Raw genomic sequence first — 25,939 nt, 5'->3', positions numbered from 1 at the left:
TTCCGAAATGTAAGGATCCATACATCTAGCTCCAAGTATCATTCCACATTAAAGCCCTAATTTTCGTCGTGCGGCCAGAATGACGTCGGCAACCTTTTGACACGAGTCACCGGAGTACAGACGACAGCCCCGCCGACGCACTGCTGCACGTCATACTACCGGCATTTCTCAATGTTCATATCGCTATACCAAGACTCGTAAACGAGAAAAATTACAATCCCCTGTCAACAACTGACAAAGACCAGCGGAAAATGTCAATGTGTTTTCAGTAAGAAGCATAAGGTAGAACTTTCTACATATTTTGAGGATCAGAAAAAACGACGTTTTTGGTGCAAGTATCAAATAACTGCTCATATTAATTTATCAAGTCGCATAATGAAAAGGATGTCAGTATCCATTCAACAACAAAGATGAAACGGCTAGAGAAGGTTGGAGCCTTGCATTTCTGAATGACATACTGACTTAAGTTTTAGGAAACCAGAAGCCACATCCGTGGCCTGTGCTATGAGATTCAATGAACTGGCACTATAACAGTTTTTTTGAGTTATTGACTAGAGTTATCGATGAAAAGCCAGTAACAGGAGAAAGAATTAACAACTGTGACGAGACCGGTTTAATTGTCGTACCGCAACAGCACTACGAAATTATTACAAGTGAAGGACATAGTGAATTTGGTGTGCTGACATCTGCAGATCGTGGAAACACAGTGACAGCTGAAATTTATTGTTCAGTGGACTGAAGATTCATGCCTCCGAAGTAGTTCTATCCTAGGACGCGGGAAAAACAAGAACTCTAATCTTGTTTTACCATCAGGAGGTTGGGCCGAATCTTTTGAATACGGATGAATGGCAACCGAAATATTCTTACGCTGGTTCCCCAAAAGCATCGATAATTCTAATGAAAAGATGGAAATTCTTATTCTGCTGCTGCTTGATGGTTATGCTAAAAATAAAAAACCTGCAAGACGAGGTGAAAAAACCCTGGTAGATAAATAAGTTAATGAGAATAGGTAAGATCAAGGGGGGCGGGGGGGGGCGGCATGGGGGAAAGTACTGGGAGGGGAGGGGGGAATACAGAGGAAAAGATACGGAGGAATAGCAAAAAGCAAATAACGAAGAAATAAGGAACCAGAAACAGGTGCGGCATGTATGTCTCCAAGGAAATCAACTGCTTCAGATGAGCGTTGGACTGCATGTCAGTAGGGCAAGCAGTGGGCTAATAACTTGTGTGATGGCATAGATAGCAAGACTAAGCTACAGTAAGAAATAATATGGTAGTATTACAGATGTTCTCAGGATCCGATTTTGTTCTATGCAGAGCGAAGAATATGGATCGCTATTTAACCATGTAAAGTAGTGGAAAGATTTAGAGTAGTGGTACGTTTATGTGGTTTTTCTGTTCACTTATGTTTGCGTATCTAAGATTAATTATGTAGTCGGTAGCACAGGTAGCAGTGTTGTCAAAATCGCAAGGAGCTACCTGGGAGCTGGTGTTGAGAATTTTAAGAGAGGAAGTAGATAAGCTGCAAGCGGAAAAGGTGGAGCAGGTTAAGAGGTCAGAAGCATTTGATGCTAAGTTGAAGGAAACGGCTTGTCACAGAACTCCGGAGCATGAAGAGAAGCTGCGTGGAAAACACGAAGACTGGATAATGTAAAAAAGGCCTCAGGATGTGTGGAAGATATTGACTATGGAGAGGATGGAAAGAAGGTCAGGCATGGAGGAGGAAGCCAGAGAGGAGGAACAGGCTTGTGGATAATGTATTCCTGCAGAATGTCCGTCTGCCATTGATGGAGCGTAGGACAGAATGTCCTCTTGGTTAGGTGATTTTTGTAATGGAAATATAAAATTAGTTGTAGATGTAATACATCTTCCTTAGGCACTTGCGTGAGATAGACTATAAAGAACTTGCTGAAGTGTAGGAGACTGAGAAGTACCAGCTCCGAAATCCAGTGGAATTGTGGAGTCTGTGGATAACCTTACTGTCAGACGGACTGAGTTTGGGCTATGTAACAAGGGACACCTTTGACCTCGAACCTCGGAACCGCACGAAACCATGCTTAGAATAACAGTCGATAATTAAAAAAGAAGTGGTATGTGTCATTTCCATGGAAATAGAGAGTAACAGGATATCAGTACCACAGGAGGAAAATTATACGTAACTCAAAACAATCATTGTATCATTACATTTTCAATTAACAGTCGCAGAAACCCTTAACTTAAAGTAATTACAACAGCGCGAAACACATATCTACTACACTCCTCACAGGCCCAGACATATGTGGTCTAGGGACATGGGAGGGGAAGGGGGGGGGGGGCAACCGGGTTATCTGCCCCGGCCGGCAATTTCATACTCTTGAAGAAGGAACCTTGGTTCACAAACCGCCTAGAATACAGCACACATCGGATGTATCTGTTATACTCTTGAAGAAGAAACCTTGGTTCACAAACCGCCTAGAATCCAGCACACATCGGATGTATCTGTTATTCGTCTGATTTTGAAACGCATCCCTGGTGGTTTGTGAATATTTTTGAACACGTTCTAATTTGGTTTCTGACCGAATGTTAAGTTGATTTTTGAATGCGTGCATAGTGCACGTAATGTCTCTTCCAGGGGAATCCTCGTCGCATCTAAAAAAAAAAAACACAACTTTTCCCTCAGACGAAAGGGGACGGAGCTACATGAACTGAGACGAATAAATCCGAATGGGTGAATCCTACAGCTGTTTTTATGGATGATTGGGTGTGCGAGGTAGGAGAAGCGACGGGGACACACAAATTATATGGAACAATAAGAATCCAAATTTATATAAAAATTTCGTGCTACTTTTCGATCTCATTCTTGAGAAACTTAAGCCTGAATGAAATGTGGAACTATTTCCTAACATAAAACTTTTTGCTTGTAGTAGGCCTAATGGGCACTCGATGGTGGTACTTTGTGAGTTATTTTCACTAGTGTTATTTATGTTAATGAGGTGGGTATAAATGACAATTTGTGCCAAAACAGTCTCGCTTAATTGGCATGTGTTACAATTGCTACAATATTAGGAAGGCCTAGTTCGTTTCATCTAGCACACAGTTACAAAATAGACGCAATCAAATCTAGAAATCACACCAACCTAGGGTACTACTTGTATTAACAGCTTCTTCAGTATTAGACAGCAAAATGATAAAATATATAGTAAAACGTATGACGAACTTTTATGAGGTAATAGATTCTTTCGCAGAAAGGGAAGCATGCCGTGTAAAGTTGTAGCAAGATTAGAGAGAAAGAAAATGCTGAGACCTAATAACCGAAGCAATGTGTGCTGTCTTGCTTGTCTCTTGTCTTTCCTGGTTTTATGTTTCCTATATTTAATGCCACACAAGAGAGATAATTACTAATAGGCAACAGCGTGTACAAATTTTCTGGAAAGTTCTTATTCTCCAGATCACAAATAATCCCACTGACTATTAATTTTTTTTAGGGGGGTAGATTGTCAGACCGGCCTAGTTGGAGCAGGAGAGGCACCACAGGACATTTTAATTTCCAATTTTTTGCTTTAGGGCGCAAAAAACAACTGGGGTCATATGCACTCAAGCCTGAACTACAGAACATGAACAAAGAGAGGAGTTAAACGACTATACATCAGTCCAGATTGACAAAAGAGAAGATAGGTAAAAACAGGCTAAAACGGGCTAAAAAGGATACGGAAGAATAGAGGTACTGAAAACATGGGTTGGTTGGTTGAGGATTAAAGGGACCAAACTGCATTGGTCATCGGTCACTTGTTTCATAAACACACAGAGCACAGTGAAACCATCCTTTTGTCATTCGAAGCACAAGGTAAAAATTCCACGGGAAGAAAATCCCCAAGGTCAATAATAAAGAAACATGGAAAACGGAGCACAGCAACAAAAACAACATAGAGAAGAAAGGCAGAAAGAATTAAAACTGTACAGCAGAGGATCGTGGCTGGCTGATCACGAAAGTAATAGGATGAGCCAGCCACTCTGCAACACGTTAAAACCTCCACCTAAAAGATTAGGATGGAGTCGAGTGACAAGACAAAACTAATTAAAAATACAGCTCAAAACAGGGTGATGTAATAAAATTAAATGGAGCTATAAAAGCTGCTTGCGCGAATAAAACGTAAAACCCGATCTGCCATAGAGACATTGTCATCTAAAAGAGAGGATAAATCACCCTGGAGATTAAAAGCACACCTGAGAGCGGTTAAAAGAGGACATTCCAACAACACATGCGCCACCGTCATGGTTGCACCACAGCGACAATGAAGGGGGTCCTCTCGACGCAGCAGATGACCGTGCGTCAGCCAAGAGAGACCAATGCGGAGCCCACACACAACAACAGAATCCCTGCGAGAGGCCCGCATAGAGGAACCCCACACAGTAGTGGTCTCCTTTACTTGCCGCAGCTTATTGGGTGCAGACAGAGGGCGCCATTCGTCTCCCCACATCCCAAAGACTCGACGGTGCCAAACCTTTCGGAGATCAGTTGCCGGTAGGCCGATCTCCAGCGTCTGTTTTTAGGTTGCCTCTTTGGCTAACTCGTCGGCAAGTTCGTTTCCCGCGATTCCAACGTGGCCCGGGGTCCATATGAACACCACTGAACGACCACGCTGTTCAACAGTGTGAATGGGCCCCTGGATGTCACCTACAATGGGATGGCGTGGGTAGCACTGGCCAAGAGCCTGCAGACTACTGAGAGAGTCACTGCAAACGACGAAGGACTCTCCAGCGCCGGTAGGAATACGCTCAAGGGCACGACAAGCGGCTGTCAGTTGTGCGGTGTAGACACTGCAGCCTTCCGGCGAGGAGCGCTGCTCGACATAGTCCGCATGAGCATAAGCGCACCCCACACGGCCATCAGCCATCGAGCCATCGGTATAGATAACCTCCGAGTCATGGTATGCGCCGAGGAGAGCAAGAAAACGGCGGCGCAAGACTGCAGGAGGAACCGAATCCTTTGGCCATCGGGAAAGTTCCAGCCGAAGCTGCGGCCGACGAATACACCAAGGTGGTGTATGTGGGCGGACCTGGTAAGCAGACGGAAGAGGCAAACACTCGAGTTCACGAAGGAGCGACCAAACACGGATCCCAATTGTATGGCCTGATCGTGGCCGCTGGTATGGGATATGAACTGCCGCATTAGCGAAAAGGAGACGGTAGTTAGGGTGACGGGGCGAACAACGGACGTGGGCAGCATAGTTGGCTAACAGTTGTTGACGCCGAATACGAAGCGGAGGAACCCCAGCTTCAGCAAGGGGGCTATGAACAGGGCTGGTGCGGAATGCTCCTGTCGCCTGTCGAACCCCACAGTGGTGAACCGGGTCCAGCAGCTGCAACGCTGAGGGCGACGCTGTGCCATACGCCACACTCCCATTCTTTAATCTCTTTAGCGACCTCCGGAGACCACCAAGGCACTGACTTTCGCCGGGATCACCCTAACGGAAGAGGAATGGTGCGTTCCGCAGTGGAAACAATAGCTGCAGTCAGCGTCTCAACCGCCACATCGATGGTACCGTAGGGGAGAGAGTCAACAGTGGCAGCAGGAGGACTCTAGAGCTGCAGCAGCGTATTACGATCTGCACCCCAAGTTGTGTTGCTGAGGCAGCGGAGAGCATCCAGATGCTGCCAGCACTGACGCTTGAGCTGACGAATAAGTGGAAGCCACGTAAGCCGGACATCGAACAGCAATCCAAGAAAACGGTAAGTGTCAACAACCCTGAGCATTGCACCCTGAAGATAGAGAGCTCAGGGTGGGGATGGACAGTCCGACGCCGACAAAAGTGCATAACACAAGTATTCACAGGAGAAAATTGAAACCCATGGGCTAGGGCCCACGCCTGCGCCTTGCGTATGGCTCCCTGCAACCTACATTCTGCAACACCAATGGTGGAGGAGCTGAAAACGATGCAGAAATCGTCAGCATGTAACGTGGGTGAGACAGACGACCCTACTGCTGCTGCAAGGCCGTTAATGGCCACAAGGAAAAGGGCGCGCTCAATACAGAGCCCCGTGGAACGCCGTTCTCCTGGATATAAAGTGAACTATGGGATGTGCCAAGTAAAACGCGGAATGTCCGAACAGATAAAAAATTATGAATAAAAATGGGGAGAGAGCCCTGGAGACCCCACCCGTGCAACGTGGCGAGAATATGGTGCCGCCACGTCGTGTCATATGCTCTGGAGAGGTCGGAAAAGACGGAGACGAGGTGTTGGCGCCTGGAAAAAGCAGAGCGGATTGCAGACTCGAGGAAGACCAAAGTATCGGCGGTGGAACGGCCCTGACGGAAGACGCTCTGGCACGGAGCCAGAAGACCCCGAGACTCGAGCAGCCAACACAGCCGTCGACTCACCAGACGTTCCAGGAGCTTGCACAGAGTATTTGTCAAGCTGATGGGCCGATAGCTATCCACATTAAGCGGGTCCTTACCAGGCTTCAGCACCGGAATGATGGTACTTTCTCGCCACTGCGACGGAAAGACACCATCGCCCCATATGCGGTTGAAGATGGCAAGAACACATCGCTGACAGTCCAGGGACAGGTGTTTGAGCATCTGATTGTGGACGCCGTCTGGCTCAGGGGCTGTATCGGGGCACTGTGCCAGGGCGCTTTGGAGTTCCGACAAACTAAACGGGGTGTTATACGCCTCAGGGTGGCGAGAAGCAAAAGAAAGCCGTTTGCATTCCTCCCTGCGTTTTAGCACGCGAAACGCGGGCGGGTAATTCCCTGATGCAGAGGCCCGAACATAGTGCTGCGCGAAACGCTTGGCAATTGCCTCGGCAGCGGTGGATAGCGCCCCGTTGATGGTAAGCCCTGGGACACCTGTAGAGTGCTGCAATCCAAAGATGCGACGAATCTTCATCCACACCTGGGAGGGTGAGGTACGGGAACCGATGGTGGAAAAGTACCTCTCCCACCACTCCTGTTTCCGCCTCTTGATTATCCGCCGTGCCTGAGCACGTAGACGTTTGAAGAAAATGAGGTTCTCCAAAGACGGGTGCCGCTTATGTCGCTGAAGGGCCCGCCGACGTTCTTTAATCTCTTTAGCGACCTCCGGGGACCACCAAGGCACTGACTTTCGCCGGGAGCACCCTAACGGAAGAGGAATGGTGCGTTCCGCAGTGGAAACAATAGCTGCAGTCAGCGTCTCAACCGCCACATCGATGGTACCGTAGGGGAGAGAGTCAACAGTGGCAGCAGAGGAGAACGTTTCCCAGTATGCCTTGCTAAATGCCCATCTAGGCAAGCGGGCATGGGAGGACGCTGGGGTAGTGAAAGGAAGATGGGAAAATGGTCACTACCACACAAGTCCTCATGGACTCTAGTGGACCGATGGTACAAGCCCTGGGCTGCACAACGACAAATCTATGGCCGAGAACGTGCCATGCGCCACACTGTAATGTGTGGCAGCGCCAGTGTTTAAGAGGCAGAGGTCGAGTTGGGAGATGAGATTCTCGACATCTCTGCCTCGGCCAGTAATCTTCGTTCCACGCCACAGGGGATTGAGAGCGTTAAAATCCCTCAGGAGCAGAAAAGGCGTAGGAAGTTGGGTGACAAGTGCAGCCAATTCGGTCAGGGAGACTGTACCACCTGGAGGGAGATAGACACTGGAGACGTTTATGTCCTGAGTAGTCCTTACTCTGACAGTCACAGCTTTCAATTATGTTTGAAGGGGCACAGGAGCACTATATACAGAGGTAAGGACATACACGCAGGCTCCACCTGACACACAATTGTAAGTGCTACGGTTACAGTAATAGCCCCTGTATCCATGAAGGACAGGGGTCCACATTGCCGGGAACCAGGTTTCCTGGAGGGCAATGCAGAATGCAGGTGTCATGCTTAGAAGGTGGCGTAGCTCAGGTAGATTGGTAAAATAACCGCCACAATTCCACTGGAGGATGGTACAAAACGTGTCCTGTAGAGGTATGAAGGCACTGAAAAGGCAAATTACTTCTCAGAGTCATATGCTGACACCAACTGAGCGACTGACGTCGCACCTTCCATTGTATCTGAGGAGACGTCGAGATCCAGGTCATCAGGGGACGCAAAGAGCTCGACCTCATCCTCAGAGGCTGAGGAAGGGTGGCGCGGGAACCACTGCATCCTTATTCTTTTTAGACAGCTTCCTCTTCTCTCTCTTGTCTTTGGGAGGAGGGTGTGCATGGTGGGAGGGCTTTCCTGATGTCAGGAACAGAGGAAGAGCGTGAAGCCCTTCGACTAGCAGCTGGTGGCTTCTTCAGCCACTGGTTAGTGTCTTGTGAGACACTGGTAGAGTCCTTGGAAGGGACTCCCCCAAGGGACCCCTTCCGAATGAGTGAGGGCGGAGGAGGCTGTTGCATCTCCGGCTGAGTAGCTGGAGAGGGCTGTCGCTTCTCCAGCAGAGTAGCTGGAGAAGGCTGTCGCTTCTCCGGCTGAGAGGTGGGGACTGACGTCCCCAGTTGTTTGAGCCGCACTGCTCCCAAACTGGGTGTTTTCGGAGTAGTGGAAGAGAGAGTGGGCCTTAGCACCGGTGGGGCAGGTGTGACTTGATTGCAGTAACTGGTGGCGGCAGTGTGACTGTAGCATAACTCATAAACATCTGGAAGACATGTGTCCGAATTTCCAGCACTGGAAGCATCGCATAGTGGGCGGGACATAGGGCTTGGCATCGCACCGGTAGATCATGACCTTGACCTTCTCGGGCAGGCAGTCGCCCTCAAAGGCCATGATGAAAGAACCGGTAGCGATCCTATTATCCTTGGGTCCCCTAAAGACACGACGAAGTGTACACCTCGTCGTGCCAGGTTCTCCCGTAGCTCGTCATCAGACAGTAGCAGAAGATCTTTATGAAAGATAATCCCCTGGACCAAATTTAGTGACTTATGGGGAGTGACGTTGACGGGGATGTCACCAAGCTTCTCACAGGTGAGTAATGCCCTCGACTGTGCAGCTGAAGCTGCTTGTATCAAAATGGCCCCGCTCCGCATTTTGGAAAGAGACGCCACTTCCCTAAACTTATCTGCAAGATGGGTCACAAAGAACAGAAGCTTAGTCCCCAAAAATGAATCTCCATCAGTTCTGCTGCAGACAAGGTATCGCGGCGAATACGGCTCCTGTCTGTCTGCCGCCCGACGACCCTCCCAGGGCGTGGTGAGGGAAGGAAACGATTTGGGGTTATATGCCACAGCGTTAAAGTCTACTTTACCGCGCTTAGAGACGTTGGTGGTCGTGCGACCACCAGATTGAGACTTTAACCGCTTCATTGCGGGGTATCCGCCCCGATGCCACCCGCTCCAACCAGGGGATCTCCCCACAGGCGCCACCCAGCCACAGCAAAAGCCACCTAGCAGGATGGCCGTTGCCGGGAGTCCTGATGCCCCAGAGAGACGAGCATCTACTCCTTGGCTTACGTGGGGAGGTGTCAGCTCAGGCATCAGCAGTACAATCCCTGTGTTGTCAGGGGGCTACAACCTAGAGGGTACATGACGACCCTACCAACGGGCTGGCTACTGTGCTGGATTTCGGGTGCCATGGGAAGTCCATAGGTATTGTGGGTGCAGATAGTGACGCACTAGTGATGTAACTTACACAAACCAGGGTTGTATGCCCAAAATGAGATGAAGGGTGCAGTGACGATGCCACCGGAGGGCGCTTTCCTGATGCCGATCATGACGCAAGTACCGGTATTCAAGATGACGGCACGCAGTGTGTTCACTGCGAGCTCCGTAGTCCAACTGACATAGTTGATATTGTGCCCACAATAGGGCACTACCGCAAAGTCGCGTGATGACAAGATCGTCCTCCCTCCCTCCCTCCCTCCCTCCCTCTCTCTCAAGCGCGCGCGCGACATATAACCGGACGCGCGTGCGCCACCGGCTCGCGGGCGTCCGACCGCTTACGTCACACACAAGACCACCATACACACGCTGGACATAGTCTTCTGCAAATATGCTAACTAAAGTGACACCCACATCGCGCATATAACCTATTAATTACTTAAGTACTTAATTCCATTACAATTTTAATCGTATTCAATAATTCAATTTACAGTTGCAATATTCAATGATCAAATGAGAAGTTCCACTATCAGCGCGGTGTTCATTCATGAACTAGCACTCCCACCCCTAGAATGCTGCACTCCTATTCGCTACTGCGTTAGTCACGTGATTCGACTTCATATAGGTGAGAAAAGGGGTCCAATATACTATCAACTGCGTAGTTTCAACTACTTTTCAAGGTCCAGACCGCCACCTCCTCCTAGGAATCGGCGCCAAGTTTGAATTCTGGCAGTAAAGGAAGGTCACTTGGACTTTCGCTACCGACGTAACAGAATAGTTGAAACAAAAATCACCCCCATTAACCTAAACCTCCAGTCCGCCACCTCTTCCTAGGGCTGGGTGGTAAAAGGACTCAGCCTGCACTAGACTGATGGAGAGAGGGAGGAGTGTAATTTAATTTATTTATTCTGGAGCAATTTCTTTAGGGATGGAGTATATTTATCCCAGAACACACGCTCTGACATGTCCCACAGCATACAGATCTGCAAACCACTCCTACATAACTCATGTGTAACGCTCTACACACACACACACACACACACACACACACACACACAGACACAGACACAGACACAGACACACACAGACACAGACACAGACACACACAGACACAGACACACACAGACACACATACACATACACACACACACACACACTTGCTAATTGTAAACCGTCAAAAATAACGCATTACACAGCCTATAGACATGCGAAACGCACATAAATACTCGAATACACTTCCGTCCAGATAGCCAAACAACTCGTAAATTCTCAAAATAATAATCCATCTAAATGACTGCCTGCTAATCGTCAACTGTCGAAATATACACCAGTCTTTATTTAAACAATTAAAGGCAGCACCACCACAAAGTGTATTCGTCACTGAGTCCACAGCCCAACTGACTTAGTTCATATCGATCCCACGAGAGGACGATGTAGTTAGGTCAGGTGATGACGCAAGTACCGTAATCTAAGATGGCGCCACCTAGTGGGTTCACAGCGGGGTCCAGAGCCCAACTGGCTTAGTACATTTCGTCGCCGCCACAGGACGCCACCATGACACCAGCTGATGAAGTAAGTATAGTTATCCATGATGGCTGCAAACAGTGTGGTCTCGACGAGGTCTAGTACTCAGTACCACCAGCAGAGGACGCTGTCGTCCGTTTCCGAACATAAACCAAGATGGTTAGGGAAAATGGTGGCAAGACGACGCAGCCTTCTCTGGGCTGCTGGGGATAGTAAGGATTGGCTGCAGTTTATTTTGAAACAAGTTATTTAACGATAGAGCACGTATCACACTTATACAAAAGATCCACCCTGATGTGACTGGGGCCATTTTGCACAGCCCACAGACACGCAGCCAACTCGTAATTTCATTTCACAATAGGAAACTGCTCCTAAATAATTATTCACTCTCAGTCCTTGTAAACTGTCCAAATAGCACATAGCAGATCCGCTTGCGAAATAATGCAAGCAACGCGCGCAAGCCCAGTCCATCATTCCCTGCCCAGTAGAGTACACAGGAGGTACCGATAAGGAGCAGGAGCAGGAGCAGAACGATAGTGTCACTGGGAGGTGGTCACTGTCACAAAGGTAATCATAGGATGGCCAGTGTGCAGAAGCTACGAGGACTGGTGAGTGGGTCACGAGATCGATAGGGACGGTGCCATGAGCAGCACTGAAGTGGGTAGGGGGACCATCGTTGAGGAGAACTCTAAGTCCGTGATAAGTTGGTCGATTAGGATACCCCAAGCCGTTGATGTAACACTCCCCCACAGTGGATGGTGGGCACTGAAATCCCCAAGGAGGAGAAACAGGGGTGGGAGTTGCTGAAGTAAGGTAGATAGTGCAACATAAGCAAGTGGCCTATCTGGAAGGAAATAGACATTGCAAATAGTGATTGCTGGAGTCATTTGCACTCTGCTATCACTTCCAAGTTGTTGCATAGGGGAAGCCAGTCACTAAGGACATCAGAGCGAACCAAAGTGCAGACATCACTAGATGCTATCCCAGGACCAGCACAGTTCTGACAGGTTACCCAGCTCAGGAACCCCAGGGTCGCCAAGCCCATACTCAGCAAACGAATGCTGAACCCCTGAGGGGAGATCAGCCTGGAGATTGCAGGGTGAAGTCACTATGAGAAATGACTCCTGGACAATATCCAGAGATTGGTGAGGAGTGATAGACACTGGGACGTTGTCAAGACAATCAGAGGCACGAATAGCTGCGGATTGGGTGGCAGAAGCAGCTTGGATGAACAGGGAACCCGACCACACCTTACTAATAGTCTTGTCCTCGATATTTTCCACTAAAAACAATGGCTTTGTGACTGTGAATGTGTCCCATCCGTCCTAGTATAGATGAGGTAATGGGGAAGATATTTCAGCCCAAGACGCCGAGTCTGGCCCTCCTCCCATGGGATAGCCAGAAACGGAAGCCTGCCAGATCATACAAGACAGCATTTAAGGATCCTTCACCATTCGAAGAGATGGCCACGTGAGAATGGCCAGATTTTTTGCAGCTTTTGTATGCTTCATGCGCCAAGCATCCACCCTGAGACCACGCACTTATACTAGGGGCTCTTCCCATGGGCGCCACACAGTCACAGTAACGGCGATCTGGCACAGCGGTCGTTGCTGGGAGTTCCAATGCGCCAAGAAGACAAGCAACCACTCTTTGGCATACGTGGGGAGGGAACAGCTCAGGTATCAGTAGTGTGATCCCTGTGTTGTCACCGGTCTGAGCCATATGGGTACGTAACAGCCTTACCACACAGACTGGCTACACGTGCTGTTGACCTAGCAGGGTGGAAGTGGGCTACAACGGGGAACAGAGAGGGCCGAGGAGGCACACTGTAGGTGCTAGGGAGGGAGTTCTTCCCCATATGGCTCACACTAAAAACAGGAAACTTTGAAGTGGAGGTCAAACCTCAAGTGGGGACCGAAATGCCAAAAGGGTGAAAGAACCGGCAAAAGGAAGAACTTTGCAACCGATACAGGAAACCAGGGGAATAGCCAGGTCGACAGAAAGCAGAACACCACGAGAGGGGAAGGAGGTGGCAATGGGGAAGGATCGGGGATATGGAGGGAAGGGGCACGGAAAAGGAAAAGCAGCTGGGGATTGAAGAATGACCTGCAATAGCTCGGGGCCCCTGTGCGGCACTCACGAATTCACGAAAGAAGCACGAGTCCCATGGGGATGAAAATACTGAGCAGTGTGCCAGAAAGACACAGGTGCCAATGACGAAGGCACACCCTACCCCACACTCAGTCTGACAGCCATCAATGTATACAAAGGTACTATAGCGAAGATCGTGAAATTGAAGGAGACAGCCCGAGGCTGGAGTAGTATCCTTAGGAAGCAAATGAAGGCCAAAGTTAAGATGGGCCACTTCACGAAGCCAAGTTGGTGAAGGGTTCACACCCACTGCGAACGGTGCAGGTTATGTAAAGTTAAGCCTCCGTAGCAATGGAATCATCAAAGGAGGCATAGGATTGGTGACCACGTATGGCCGATAAACGGCATGAACACCTGCTGAGAAATAAGCTACAGCAGTAGGACAGTGGTAGTTCAGCAGCTTCAGCATACAGCTCTCATCCGGTCTAGTGTAAAAGGCGTCCATGGACAAATGAATACCACGATGGTGGATTTTGTTGAGACAGCTTAAGATGGATGGAGGTGCAGACGCATAAACAAAGCACCCACAGTCGAGTTTAGAATGGACAATGGACCAGTATAAAAGGAGAAGGGTGGTTCGATCAGCACCCCAGGAAGTACCATTGAGGACACACAGGACAGAGGAACCACATATAGCGCGCTGTCAGTAAGACACTTGGGAGGACCAAGAGTTTCCCACCAAGCGTGAGCCCCAGCAATTTCGTATTTTCAACGAACGGAAGGGCAACAGGTCCAAGACGTAAAGATGGTGGGAGAAACCAATTGCGTCGCCAGAAATTCATACAGATGATTTTGTCAGTGAAAAAGCGAAAGCCATTGTCGATGTTCCGGGAGTAAAGGCGATGAACACATCGCTGAAGACGCCTCTCAGTGATACAGGTCCGTGGAGAACTTCAATAGATGGAAAAAATCATCATCAAAAAAGAAGCCGGAGATGCCCGGCGGGAGACAGGCCATTATACGGTTTATGGCGATAGCAAAGAGGAAAACGCTCAGGATGGTACCAGTTTTCCTGCATAAAGGTGTCCAACGGACAGAACTCACTCACACCTTGTAAACTCTGTATTTTAAAAATTCCTGAAGAACATAGAGCATGAGGTCACGGAAGCTACACATGTAAAGAGTATGGAGGATACCAGTTCTCCAGCAGGTTTAGTAGGCCTTCTCCAAATCGAAGAAAACGGCCACAGGGATCTACGCAAAAAACCATTCATGACGTGGGTGGACAAAGTAACGAGATGGTCAACAGCAGAACGCCACCCTCGAAATCCGCACTGCATTAGTTAGCATATTGCGGCACTCGGGTCACCATACCAGACGGGCATGAATCATACGTTCCATTGCCTTGCAAACGCAGCTGGTGATAGAGATGGAGCAGTAGCCAGAAGGAAGGTTTTTGTCCTTACTGGGATTAGGTATGGGTATGGCTATGACAGTGGCTTCACGCCAACAACTGAGAGATGTCTCTTCTTCCCAGAAGCAGCTCTATGTGTTATGCAGAAAATGCTTGCCCACCAGAGAAAGGTGCTGCAACATTTGAATGTGGATGACGTCTGGCCCTGGGGCGGAGGTTCGGTATGAACTGAGAGGATGATCTAGCTCCCTCATAGTATAGGCGGCATTATAGAACTCTCAATCCTGAGAGGAGAAGGATATCTCCCGAGCCTCCTATGCTCGTTTCTCGAGGAGGAAGGCAAGGTGATTGTGGGAAGAACTCTAAACCGCCGAAAAATGGCGGCCCAATGTATTGGCGATAACAATAGGGTCCACGATGACATTGTGTGCTACTGTCAGTCCGGAAACTGGAGAATCGATCTTGGTCCCAGAGAGCAGCCAGAAGTTGGCCCACAAGGCAGCGGAAGCGGTGGAACTGTTAAAAGAAATAGTGAATGACATCCCACTAGCATTTTTCTATTCTCAAGAACGCGACGAGACTTTTCACACGTCTGTTTATAACGAATGCAGTTCGCCATCATCGGATGACGGTTTATAATGCAGAGAGCACGTCTCCGTTCGCGAATTGCGTCGCGGCATGCCTCGGTCCTCCAAGGGAATGGGACACAGCGTGACAAAAAGGAAATGAGAGGAATGGAACGTTCTGCAGCAGTAAGGGTAACGTTTGAGATATTTCACCTGGTCATCACAACTGTGGAAATCTTGTTCCTCAAAGATCGCTAGGGAGTAGTAAAGCTGCTACTCACTCAGCCTTAGTAAGCTGCCATTTGTGTCTGCACAAAAAAGATGGCAAAGGAGTCAAAAAACGGATAGCACATGGGAAATGATCGCTAGAGTAGTCGTAAGAAAGAACAGACTACTCAGGACGACGGGAAACTGGGCAATGCAGAAGAATGCATAGGGAATAGGTGTGCGAGGAGTCAAAGGAATTTGGATGCTCCAGTGTTAAAGCAGAAGAAGTTGAGTTGATTAAGATGATCAGCAAAGAGGGCACCTCTCGGACAGGTTCTGGAGAACTGAAAAGGGGGTGATGCGCATTAAAGTCACGAAGTAGCAGAAAGGGATAAGGTAGCTGCCGAATGAGCTGAAGGAGGTCTATCCTTGTAAGATCGAATGAAAGAGGGGCATAAATGGCACAGAGGGAAAGTCACGTGGAGAAGGAAAAGGCAAACTGCAAGAGCTTGGAGATGGGAAGTCAGGGAGATGGGTTGACTGTGAATGTCATCCCATGTAAGCAACATAATGCCCCTATGAGATGGAATGCCGACCTCAGGGAAAGGTCAAAACGAACCAGTAAGAAATGTGCTCTAAGTGCTCGTGAGGGCTCAATTTCGTTTCCTGGAGGCAGAGTACAAGGGAACGCTGCATTGCTAAAAGCAGCCGTAAATCCTCCTTGTGGGACTGAAGGCTGCAAACGTTCCACTGGAGGCGACTCATGATGAAAAAGATGTAGGGGTGCCGCAACAGCGGCTGGACGGGGGGATAGCGATGCTACCTTGACACTGGGTGATTTCACAACCTCAGAGCTGAATTTGAGGTCGCATGCCTGCTTGGCCATGTCCTTCATGGAGCGAGGGGTAACAAGAACAGAGCTATAGGTGCCAGACGGTAGAGTGCAGGGTTTGCGACTAGCCAATAATTTGCGAGCGACTGGGTAAGGCACTTTTTCCTTTACCCAGATTTTAAGGTGTCAGGCAAATCCAACCCCTTACATGAAAACCCTGACATAAGCAAATCCAGTAGTATGTCACATAGCTCCGAATAAATCGTGACATTAAATTAACCAAAGTAATACGAGTAACGAGTGAGCAAATGGAATACCACAGACTAACACAAGAATGCCTAAATGCATGTCGTACCTTCCCACCGTGAGGCAGACGCAGTTCCGAGGGGAGAAACGAGAACAGAAGCCGAGAGCAGAACCGTGTTAAGCTAGAAGGCCCTACGATAAGGGAGGGGCTGGACACCCACGCCGCCAGCCTACCTGTACGACTACACAACCTGCACGTTTTAGCGTGAGGCTTTTTCGCGTCTCTGTTACGTAAACGACCACCCCCAGCCCATGTTAAAAAGCTAGAGCCCCCAGAAAAACAGTATAGACCTTACGATAACACAAAAAGGGCCACTACCACCCGCAAGTTTTAGCGTGAGACTTTTTCGCGTCTCAAGTACGTCAAGGACCACCCCCCAGCCCATGTTAAAAGATAGAGCCCTCCAGAAGAACAGTATAGACCTTACGATAACGCTAAAAGGACCACACCCGCTGCAGGTTTTAGCGTGAGACTTTTTAGCGTCTCTGTTATGTTTCAAACTTTAAAAACATTGCCCCACCACGAAAAGTATAACGTTTCTCATTGGATAGACAGAATTTTTGTAGGCGGAGCTTAAGGTTAACATTGAGACCCTGATTGGTCAGATGAAAACACAGCCAGATAGTTTTTTTAAACCAACTTCGGTAAATTGTAGTGAGGAGAAGTTAGAAAGAGTTAGTTCCGAGATGGCGAGCTGGATGGCTGGTGCGCCGGCCGCTGTCGCCCTGACGCTGCCTAAACACCGACAAGGTAATGAACGCACGCGATGCCGCATTTTTGAGCGCATAAGGCTTCACTCAGGACTGCAGAAGACTCATCTGTTACACCCCTTTTTTGCTTAATACTAGTGTCGATCGTTAATTAACACTCATGGAGTTCACATTTGCCACTTGAAGAAAAGATCTGAAACGCGATGGTTTTTCTTTTATATAGTTATTGAGAAGCCACATCAGCCACTGTAATTTACGACAAGTTAGATAATTAAAGATAATTGAGGGTCACTGTAGACCATTTTGATAGTTTTCTCTCTTGTGAAACTTAATTTAAACCTAGATTATAGATGTGATATGGCATAGGTCATCCTTCGATCGATTGTAGAACTTTGAAACCCATTCAGGGAATATTCGTTCATATTTTTGTTGAACGCAGTTGGTTTTTACCATCCTGTATTAAAACATTTCCTTTTATCAATAGTGCAATTTAGAAATGATGTTTTGTGAGTAGAATAAAATTTGCAATGGTAAACTTAACTGCTTTTTCGACGTTATTTTACCAGCTAACTAAAAATAGGAAAGCCTTGAACCCTTTCCACTATATTTAGTTAGTATTAAGATTCTTTTACAGGGAGTGCAGTGGAGCTGACGCTGAAATCATTTAGTTTTTGGTTATATCATCGCTAGTCTCACTGAACTCTTCTGAATTCTACATGTCATGTGTGGTCTGGCGTCTCCTTACCAGCAACAGGTCCCAGGTTCAAACTAGTCAATTCCCTAAAAAACACGCTCAGAGCGTTGTTGCGCGAAAGTGGTAGGGAGACACGATATAGTTCAAACAGACACCACCATGAATGTTTAGAAGATCTCTTGGACAGCTTCCACATCAAGTTACCCAGGACAATCCTGAGACTATGCGGCATGGACGCCAGTGCTGTTGATACAGTGGGGAGTAGGAGGTGGACAGTTACCCTTGTGCACGTCCCTACCACTGGTTACACTTTTGGCTGTGTGTCGACAAGACGTTCTACTGTGATTGAAACAATGACACTGGTAGCAGCACACCACATTCAGAATGTACGACTGAACTTTGAAAATTTCATTGCCTACTTTGATCTTGGACGTAAGCACCACTGTCAAAGGTGAGAAAAAGTGTGGGTGGGCGCTAAGGAGGAATCTACCTTTTCCATTACACATTACACGGTGGACAGCAATGACACCCTGATCATAGAGGTAAGATTGGATTTCGGCCTTTGTTAGACCGTCGAGCAGCCTAGTCTAAGTAACACCATGGGAAGAATTCAAAGTTCTATAGGCCTCGACACGAGCAGGGTAGCCGTGGAGAAGCGAGGCAGCAAGCTGCAGTTGTACTCTAAAATTAGAAGTAGTCTCCAAAAGCAAAGTGCCATTCTGTAAATGAGAGCAGGATTTTATGGCACCGGCATTTGCATCAACACCTTTCTCAACAATAAAAAGATTTACCTTAGCCAAGGTCTGAATGACTTCAGTAAGTGAGACCATGAGACGCTGTGGAAGAGCAGGAAGGTTCTTAGAATCATTACCTCTTAATGTTTACATTTCGCAGATGTTGATTGTGAGGATGATAAACTCATTGTGAGAAAATCCCCATGATTGCTAGCCTTTCTGATGGCACGCTCCTTTTAATTTGAGGCCCACTCCACAAGTGGGAGCACTAACCTTAGGTGAGTGATCACTCCTCACGTCACACCTCCCAAACACCTGACAGAGGGAACAACCAGAAATTTTGGAAGATTGCAGCTCAGGCAATCACCCCTCCCTGGGCCTGGCCTGTACTAGGGGGTACGTGTGAACACTACCTGTCGATCTGGGGCTGGAAATTACTCGTTACCCAGTCACCTCTTACGCACCAGGCATGTGGGCCAGCCTTTAGGGGCACACAGGGAGGAGGAAAGAAGAAAGAAAGGAACCTCAAACGCCGAAGCGGAGGAACGAGAGGAGTAGGGAGACAAGGGAAGGAAAAGAGAACAGAAAGAAGTGGTGAGACTTCTTGTGTCAGCGACAGACAATGCGGAACATTCCCAGTAACATGTTACCCATGGAATGAGAAAAATAATAGCAAGAGGAAAGACATGCAGCATGAAAGGAAAAAGATGGTGCAAACGCTGGGCCCGCATGGTAGCCAAGCACGAAGCCGCCAAAGAGTGACATGCCCCCTGGGGGAGGTGGGCGCTACTGAGCTGACGTTGGGAATTATGTGCAAGCTACGTAGGTTACAGAGACAGAGCAAGGTAAGACTATAGCTGATGACGTGCCAGGTGCTGTTCTGAGACAAAGCCTCACTCAACTGAGAAGCTAAAATGTTCAGTTTGCAGCTAATGTTTCTTCAAATGATCGTTCTCATAGTTATCAAATTTCTGTTTTTCGTATTTATGTGCACTGTTGCATGCTGTAAGTTTGGAAGTGCTCTATACCACTTAGAAAGTTGTTCATTCGTATACTACTTGCAGTATTACGATGTGCATGCACACTCCGTTCTTTCTGCTGTGGTGAACTTCTGGGAGTGCGTGCTGTGTGACTCAGTGTTACTAACTTATTCCAAGGGGAATTACGTGTTTCATTCTGTGTGTCTTCAAAACATCGCTTCTCACCCCCCCCCCCCCCCCAACACACACACACACACACACACACACACACACACACGTGTTTGTTCGGCACTCAGTCTGCTGTGGTGAGACCCCTACACACGCAACAATTTATCGGCCGACCGACGACAAACTGTGTCACCTTACACGCGCCCCGATCGGCGATTCATTGAGTTCATTCTCTACGAGATCCAACTGGTTTTAAACAGATATAAAAACGTGTTTTACCTTGAATGTTTTAAAAGCGACTGCCAAAAAAGCCGAAGGAAAGTTGTGGGGAAAGAAGTGGCTACTTCAAGGAAATATATTTACCAAAGTTCTGTTACTTAAGCAGCTGAGACCTGATTTCTTAATTATCTAGGGATGGATGAATCATGCACTTCGGAGATTCTAATCGCCATCAAACCATTTGTAATGAAAAAGATTACAGTCATGAGAGAGGCTGTAAGATATTAACTGCCTTATGATTTCTAGCCATCAGCAGACATTAAGAGGGCCTGATATTCAGTGTTGCTTTCTCCCTTCATTTATTAACTAAAATGATTCCTGCGACCTGCAGCGTGATTTTTAAATGACTGAGGAGATCCATAATAGAACAGTGAAATGATTTAGCGTTTACGTGAATGTCTATGTACATAGCCTGAAAGACGACGTGATACTTTAAGAAACTTATTCCCAATTCGAAGAAGAAAGACTACACATTGTGGTGGAGCGTTTCATCTAACAACTTCAAGAACAGATATATAAAAAATGAAGTATTTAGCAACTGTCAGAAAAGTAAAGCAACTCCCACACATTGCTTTTCGTAGCAAAGGGCTTGGTTATACGCTGGACGTTTTTAACACTTACAACATTGGACCAAGTACGTTTTATAATTAACATCCGATGATGGTCGATATTTGAGTTTTCAGATTTCATTTCCGCTAAGTGTCGGAAATAAAACCTAAAAACGAAATACAGAAATTGGACTATTATTCTAAAAAAGGTGTATATATGTAGATGTTCATTTCTTGCATCTATATGGCAATATATCTCTGATGGCGTCTCCCACAAATATCAGTAATATAATTTCTGCAAACACTGTCTATGAAGGTCAGTCGACGCTGCACCCTCATATGTTAGAACAACATTTTATCCCATAAGCAGTGGCAGAAGACGAACTTTCGGCAGGCAACTGGTATGACAGCGCCACAAACAACGTGTATGCTCGGTTTTTCAGTTTCCTTCATAGAAATACTTTGAGCTTAAGAGGTCGAAACTAATACTTCGATCATTCTAATAACTAGCAGAGAAGGATAAGGCTGTCCAGACCAGTGTTTCTCATAGAGATTCAACAAAGCTCACATTACAACTTTGTTCCTAGAACTCATCGATTCCCCTAGGTTCTGAATCGAGTGGAAGACAATCAGAGACTCCACAGTTTCTGTGAGAAGCTAGGCTTCGACTTCCTAGACTTACGCAATCCGCATTAGCATTGATGGCTATAGGTTGTTGTGAACGGGCCAGGTGGCTGGCTATGTGTAAGGAGCAGACCGGTTTTGTAGATAAGGTGGTTGTTGATCCGGTCCACACGACAACATCTGTAGAGCGCGCAGAAATGTCAGTATAGGTTACAAACGAACGCGCCCCACAGGTAAGTATTGAAATCCTTGTGACTAACTGGCGTACCATTCGCAACGAAGTGTGAGAATTTGAAGGCCTCCCGAAAGTCAGTGGAGGTCACATACCTCTAGGTACAGAAAGCTGGTTAAAGCGCAAGACAGATTTGTGGGGAAAATGTAAGCTCATGCTAAAGGATAGGCCACTGGGAAATCGTGGGGGTATGTGTACTGCAGTAGACAAATTCGAATATACCGAGAAAGGAACTTAAGCCGTATGGTGTTCTGTTTGGGAAAGAATCAGTATCATGGATGGACATAAATATTTAGATGCTTCCACCTATGAACCAGACAGTTACCCCGATGTAACCGAAACGTTGAGATAACACCTAAGTTCATCTGTAGGTAAGTTCTCCAATATTACTGTCAGCACTAGAGGACATTTTAATGACCCACCAATAAAAAGTAAATTACAGTTTTGTAAGTAGTGGATGTGACAAGATATACTCCATAATACTTGTAAACGTGTCCTCTGCTTAGTAACGAGATTAGATTCTTTGGAACCCACCCATGGTGGATACTAATTACAAGTAACAGCTACAAACAGACCTGTCCGCTGAGGATGCTTACAGACTGACTGACCATCGCGAGTACTTGGTTTAAGTTTTGAATTGGCATCACTCAAGTCATACTAAGTGCTCCGTGTAACAGTTGGCAGCGATATGAAACTGAACGACCACTCAGGGCCAGTAAACCGTGCAGCAAACCGCTACTCACTAGACATCCGATTTCCACGAGACGAAAACTGATGCATCTGACACACGTGGCGAACGAAATAATTGGGAACGTGAACGGGAGTTACGTCAACGGTAGGCCAACAGTGCACGGACTGGGAGCGTGACAGCATTCAGAGAAAGGGAGGCGTGAAGATGCCGGAGCGACTGTTGTAGCATCCGATTTGAAGGCATTACCGGCGCCTTTACTGACTACAGACACTGAACAGTAGAGGCTGCTGCCCAGGAACTCCACCTGTACACCGACCGAGTCGCCGTGTTCTCGGGTAGCGAATGCGAGACAGGGAACAGGGGCATTGCTGACGCTCCTCCGCCTCTACCGCTGACCGGCGTCCGGTCCACGCTCCCGGCTGCGGGATGCCTGCCTGACGACTTACAAGGCCAACTAAAATTTTAATTTCAGTACTTAGTAACTAGCGGCAGACTTTGAATATTAGGAAAATTCAGGATCCACTCGAAAGTTGTTTTTCTGATCTTAAATGTTCTACATACTACCATAGGTATCGGCATTGCAATCGGAACTGATGTATATGTCTTTAGGCGGTGTAACTCACGGCGAGCCGGCTACCCACACAGCATTCGTGGAGCACTTGAGAGGGCACTTCGTGACTTCCATCAGACCGTACAGGGATCCAAGACACCTGAAACCTAGCAGCCAAATTCATTCAACAGCTGACTTCTAACCCTTCTACAAAAACACTGACAGCGTGTCTGACTAATCAGTCGTGTAGTCCCAAGTGTAGGTTAAGAACCAGGCTGATAATCTGGTTGAGCGTTCATGCATAAGCATGTGAATGTCGAAAAAAATAAAGAGCTGGAAAATTTACTCTTGGCGTACACTGCTTAAGTTCGCGGCAAATTCAAACGCACTTTGTCATAAAATTAATATTAAGGTAAACTGAGAAGAATGATTAGGAAATCGCCAACACTCCGATGAGTGTTTCGATATAGTATTGTATACAAACATGTCAAACTACGAAAAATAAATGCAGGTGCACCACGTAAGTTTTCCAGCATTGTGTGACGTGTCCAAAGTACATAGAAAACTGACGTCTTCCTATAACAAGAAGGAATTCCTGCCACTCTATAAAGCAGAAACAGCCTATTTTAATAGCATCATTCATAAATTCTTTCGAAAGTATCCTTAAAGTCTGAAAACATTCTGAATTATACTACCTAGACATAATGCTAGTGCCAATTGGCTTTACAGAAACTGAATAAACGCTAATGCGAAAAACAGAAAATGCAACGGCGTCCGAGAAAGAAAAGAGTACACACCAAGAACGAGCAGTATAAAAGCTTTAGAATTAGAGTAGACGTATCACAAAAACATTAAGATCTTAAGGCACTCAGCAAGGCATTTTATATTTTTCTGAGCATGAAGACTGACTGTAAACTTGTCCCATTTTAGAAATTTACAAGAGACACAACTCTTCAATTTTTGCAATGCTAATCATCCGACAGTGCAAACTTAAGCATTAAAAAGGCAGCTTACTACGGTTACTTCCATTCTTTGATGGCATATGGAGTATTTTCAGTGGAAATTATCCTCTTCCAAAGAAAAAGAAAATTCATTACTCAGAAGCGTGTTGTAAGAGTGACGTGTGGTGTGGACACTAGATGCAGTTGCAGCATCCTACTCCGGAATCTGGGAATTCTTACAACTACTTCTCAATACATATATTCATTTATGTGTTTCATAAGTAAAAACGCTGATTTATGCAAATGTAACAGTAAATAGCATCAGTGCAACACAATGAGCAAACATGATTTCCACACTGAAGGTAAAAATTTGAAGTTTGTGCAGAAGGGTGTACACTCCACTGGTAGAAAGATGTTTAACGCCCTTCCTCCAGAAATCAAATGTGAAATAGTCAAAAAATCACATTTATACAGCTTCTGAGGCAATTTCTTTTAGCGATGTCATTTTACAGTTTGGACGAGTTTATGAAATACACTGACAAACTGGCCTAAAATAAAATAACATTAAGCTCTACATTCTTGTCAAATGTGTAACATTCTTAGTGTTAACTGACATTTAACACTCTGGTTTATATGATATTTAATTTACTATGTGTTATACTTCCTAATCTGTAGGTCTAACGCTTCACATTTCATCGTATTGTGTTACGCATCATTATAATAGTTACCCAAATTTCTAATCTTTACTTGTAAAAATAGTGTACAAGTACTTGTCATAGACAATGTTGAAATTGAGTTTCACTACATCCGTGTGAAATTCGGGTAGTTGGGTACATGGTGCAAGAAATAAATAAAATACAGAAGGTTCCATTAAAAGCAAACGACGTAAGAGGGACCACTACAAACGAAAATTCAGTGGATCAGGAGCACCGGTACATAAATTGTGGAGAGTACACGTTAAGTTGTGAAAGCAGAAACAGGGTGCAATTCGCATATTCTGTTCAACGAAAACTTAGGCACAAATAATGAAACTGCATCCGGAACCCCCAGAAAACGTGCGATGAGTACATACAGAACGGTTACACCAACAAGTGTCACTTGCTTAGTCCTAGACTACTGAACCCTCGCAAAATTTTCGATTGCAGTGGCCTATAAAACAGGGCATATTTTACGTTATTTCGCACGTAACAAACGACTGGACGTCTAATAATGATACTTAACTAATTCATAACCTATAAATTACGACTACCTTTGAATACATTGTGGTTTAGCAGCAATGTAACATTTTGCTGCCTTTCGAATTCAAGGGTTAATCTAATGGAGGAACTTCAACCTTTCACGCTTTAGTTGAATGAGTGAGATTATCTACTCAATGAATAAGACCTTAATCAGATGCACGGCTTTTTAACTTTTACTGAGTGAGACTACACTGACGTACCGCCACGCCGCTGCCACGTTTACCCAGAGCGCCGCTGTCGCCGGCTACCAGAGCACTGTGTGCGCGAGACACGGAAAGCGACGGCCCTCCACAACGCCCTCTGCTGGAGTACTCGCGAAAGAACAACACCAAGGACTGTATCACACCATCAGGTATCTTTGTCAAATGTCGCTTGTAAATGACGTTTTATAAAATCATTACAGTGTGCTGCGATACTTTTACGTCTTTTATAAAAGTTAGAGCTTGATAATAGCTTTTGTAACAGTTTCCTCGAAGAAATTCGACGGTTAAGTACCTATCTAGTATGCAACTGCTAGAGTCCCTTCCATTCTGGTTTCAGCTTTCGACTCTAAGAGTAATGTTATTTTATTTCCTCATCACTGTAGCTATATTTTACTCTTGTATTTTCCTCGTGGTACTTAGAATTTTTATCGGAGTTGTGAAGATTTTTAGAGATTGCCTTATACTGAGCTTGAATTCTAACATCGGCTAGTCTGGTGTCTGCCGTCTGTTGTAATGGCGAGAGCGAAAATCGTAAGTTTTAGGTGTAGTTCTACCGCAGTCCCGTTTAGCTCCCTGACAGTGGTCCCAGTACACAGAATAGATTGCACTTATGTGAATGTGTCGAAGACTTTTTAAGTGATACAACCCAGCGCGATATAACTCGCGGAGAGTATCCATCAGAGACAGGAGTTTCGTGTCTAGTGCTCCAGGGAAGTCTGGCGAGACCGCCTTTTTTTCTCTATTCTGCTAAAAAGTTGACGGATGCGGTGGCCAGGACGCTGGAACTATTGGCCGACGAGGCTGTAGTGTAGCGTATAGGAAAGTGTCGTCGTTGAGAGACTCTAGGAGGAAACAGGACGG

At 46.5% G+C, this 25,939-nt stretch overlaps 1 protein-coding gene across 1 annotated transcript in view; it reads right to left on the bottom strand.

Annotated features, from left to right (window-relative positions):
* The window catches only part of LOC126291662 (uncharacterized), a 38,480-nt gene extending 13,517 nt beyond the window's left edge, over nt 1-24,963 (bottom strand). The window contains exon 1 of the mRNA XM_049985239.1: nt 24,887-24,963. The gene's annotated coding sequence lies outside the window, so the exon portion shown is untranslated. The remainder of the gene's footprint in view (nt 1-24,886) is intronic.
* Between the last annotated feature and the right edge of the window lie 976 nt (nt 24,964-25,939).

This window comes from Schistocerca gregaria, chromosome 9, assembly GCF_023897955.1.
Source record: "Schistocerca gregaria isolate iqSchGreg1 chromosome 9, iqSchGreg1.2, whole genome shotgun sequence".
NCBI lineage: Eukaryota > Metazoa > Arthropoda > Insecta > Orthoptera > Acrididae > Schistocerca > Schistocerca gregaria.
This window is presented reverse-complemented; position numbering and strand designations above follow the sequence as displayed.